The sequence below is a fragment of the Anarrhichthys ocellatus genome, unplaced genomic scaffold (genome assembly GCF_004355925.1).
Source record: "Anarrhichthys ocellatus isolate YVR2014 unplaced genomic scaffold, GSC_Weel_1.0 scaffold88, whole genome shotgun sequence".
Lineage (NCBI taxonomy): Eukaryota > Metazoa > Chordata > Actinopteri > Perciformes > Anarhichadidae > Anarrhichthys > Anarrhichthys ocellatus.
In genome coordinates, this window is record NW_022280118.1 from 386,704 (window position 1) to 390,399 (window position 3,696).

At 41.3% G+C, this 3,696-nt stretch overlaps 1 protein-coding gene across 5 annotated transcripts in view; it reads right to left on the reverse strand.

Annotated features, from left to right (window-relative positions):
• LOC116398734 (inaD-like protein) overlaps positions 1-3,696 on the reverse strand; it is an 84,001-nt gene that overhangs the window by 66,111 nt on the left and 14,194 nt on the right. The gene's annotated exons all lie outside the window — the stretch shown is intronic.

The following is a 3,696-nucleotide window of genomic DNA, read 5'->3' on the forward strand; positions in this document are numbered from 1 at the left end:
CTCTATAGAGATCTCTAGATATATCTATCTATATCTATATCTCTATATAGATCTCTAGATATATCTATCTATATCTATATCTCTATAGATATCTATATAGATATCTATATCTCTATATAGATATCTATATCTCTATATAGATATCTATATCTCTATATCTATATCTATATCTCTATATAGATATCTATATCTCTATATCTCTATCTCTATATCTATATATATATATAGATAGATATATAGATATAGATATATATATATATATATGACTTCTGATCTTTAGTCAGTCAACACTATAAGCACGTATGATTATTTCTTTGATAAATGATAGAAAGTCACACATTAAAGCAAAATCATCATTGAACCATCCCTAAGCAATATGGGATTACATGTAACGAGTATATTGATATCTGAAAGTACGACACTCTTAGCTCGATAATAAACAATAGATCGTAACTCATCATAGACAATAGAAAGTAAAAAGAGGATAAACAACTTGCATAAAATACAAATAAGATAGGACCTCCTGTCTGGCTCGAGGTCACAGGGGGCATGTTTCATATATGCCAGCTCGGTGTGAATCTACAACACACCTAGAAGACTTCATAGTGTAAGAGTCAGCCAGATGTTCAAACCACAGGATGCTGCATTAACACTTTTTGGGGTCTCGCCTCTCGCTCCTCAGGCATTGTCAGATAGCATCAAAGTTCATCTACAGTACATATATGTGCTTGAGAGTATCAAAGTTCATCTGCAGTATGCAGCAAAACTACAGCTTCCATACGTTGCACGTATTTGTTTAATCCATAATTTCAATAAATCGATGAATCAATTGGTGTATCAATTATTTTAATAGCAAAATAGAAAGATGGTTTCTATGGTGTAGTGTGTCTCGGACATTCTTGGTGGATACCTCAACACTATTGAAAAGAATTAACCAAACCAATGGTTCAATATTGGCTGTGGCCTCATTGAGAAATACAATTGGAGAACTTACCATTAGTAATACCTTAATCATGGGATTGGCAAACCTGGACTATGGTCCACAATCTGATCGCTCTAATCAAGAGATCCTGATCAATGCCTCACGCACAGTCAGGAATTAAGAGAACAGAAAATGGAACTCATCCATTATTGAGCCAATGGTTTCAAGTCAGTCCCAATCTAACCCGCATCCACCCAAAATCTAGCATTCACGTGGAAAGGACAGTACTATGGTTGGACACGCCTCCCACAAGGATGCCAATGTGTTTTAATCCCCCTTGGAATAGGTGCTAAAAGACCTCCCAATCCAAAAAATTTGAAAAGAACATTGCTTGTACATTGGTCTTGTTCACGGGTGAGGGTAAGATGGAGCGGGAGATCGACAGACGCATCGGTGCGGCTGCAGCAGTAAAGCAGGCGCTGCACCGGACCGTCTTGGTGAAGAGGGAGCTGAGCCGGAAAGCAAAGCTCTCAATTTACCACTCGGTCTACGTTCCTACCCTCACCTATGGTCACGAACTCTGGGTCGTGACCGAAAGGACAAGGCTACAAGCGGCCGAAATGAGCTTCCTCCGTAGGGTGGCCGGGCTCAGCCTTAGAGATAGGGTAAGGAGCTCGGTCATCAGGAGGGAACTTGGAGTCGAGCCGCTACTCCTTCGCGTCTAAAGGAGTCAGCTGAGGTGGTTCGGGCATCCAATTAGGATGCCTCCTGGACGCCTCCCACTGGAGGTTTTCCAGGCACGTCCAACTGGGAAGAGACCCCGGGGAAGACCCAGAACACGCTGGAGGGATTACATCTCCCAGCTGGCCTGGGAACGCCTCGGGATCCCCCAGAATGAGCTGGAACATGTTGCCGGTGAGAGGGAGGTCTGGGTCAGCCTGCTTGGCCTGTTGCCACCGCGACCCGACCCCGGATAAGCGGAGGAAAATGGATGGATGGATGGATTGCTAACCACTTCCAGGTTAGCCCTACGCTACCTTTAAAGGGAATACAATAATTACATTATAAGGTTTCTACGCTTTCCAAATTACTTTATTTATTTATTATATGCCGATAATCAAACGAGTCACTTGACAGCTGCAGAGTAGCGACTGAGTGGGCTATGTCGGAGCTTCCAATGTGAGAGTTTACACATAACTCAATCAAACAAACAATTTTATCACTGTATTGTAGAAGATTTTAATGTGAACATTTTTCAAATTTTTTCATCAAGCCATGAAAAAATCTCCCCCAGGCAAAGGTGGGATATCTCCTAACAGACAGGAAAGAAAGAAAATGTACAAACAAATATATATAAACTATCAGGTTGTATCATGCACATAAAGAGAAACTCTCCAGATGTTCTTCTCTCTGATGTCAAAGATGCACACACCAGGTCAGAGTTCAGCTCCTGTTCTGATTCCCAGAGCACAAGCAACCATCCAGAGACACCCGACATTACCGAGGAAAAGATTATTATGTGTCCACAATATATTACACACTAATAATGCTCCACCACCGGGGAGAAAATGGAACATGCACATGTGGGAAGGTTTACCATAAGGACTCCCCGTGGTCCGTGAAGGGGGGAGGAAACATTTAGAGGGTGCTACAGTAACAAGGCTCCCTACACTTTATCCCACGATACATATGTCATAGGTAAGGCCCAATGGCAGAAAAACACCTGGGGCCAATTAGGAGGTGTTAAGGAAAAATAGTTAAGTAAAGTATGGATTCTATATGAAGTAACAATAAAATAAAAAAACAAATTGTAGGTAATCGTATAATATTTAGTTGATCCGTGCTAAAATGAACTGAAAGATCAAAGAAAATAGGCTGGGTATGGCAGTGAGCTGATCAATCAGAGCTATCCAAATTCAGAGCAAAGAAGAAGAGCCGCTCCACCTGAAGACACCAGAGAAGACAATGGCAGCACACGCTAGCAGCAACCAAACCCATGAGGAGACTGCCGAGGCCCACAGTGCATTTGGTTTCTTTTGTTTCCCACCCGAGCGGGCCATCAAAAAAATACATTTTAATAAACTGAGAGGCTGATTCGTGAGCGAAGAGTTTTGAAATCACATTAATCATGTGTACACTCTGCGTTCTGACTCATAGAAACCATATGAGTAAGTTCCACCTGCAGTTCAGCGAGCTTGGAATCACTCAGCTGAGGGAAGAAAAGAGAGGGTGTGTTTGGAGACAGTCTTCTTGCTCTTTTTGTCTTTTCGCATGCGTTTGTATCAGCCTCATTGCAGACATAAGTTTGGCTTTTACTTTTCTTTTCATTTTTATTCATTTTGAATACCTGTAACCATTTATCATTTTTACTGAATGAAACCAAGTATCATTGTGGTTATTGAAAGACAGCAGCCTGCTCTGTTTTTGGATGTCTTCCAGCGAACACTCCGGTGAGGCCCCGTGCATTCTGATTGTTCTCTGAGATGTTAGAAGTGTTCATCTGTGCTTCTCAGGAGAGGGACTAGCATTAGAGGTGTGAGGACAGGAGCCTCTGGTCAATAGTGAAGGAACGTTGAGACGCCAGACTCCTAATGCAGAGCTGCTCATTTATCAAATACATCTTTAATTAGTCATATTTATTTAAATGTGCTGGAAATGTTCATATTAAGAAAAATAGAAATATTGGAATCACACAAAGTCAATTGACTTCCTGGGGGGGGGGGGGGGGGGGGGGAGAGTAATTTTATAAAAAAAAAAAAAAAAAAAAAAAAAAA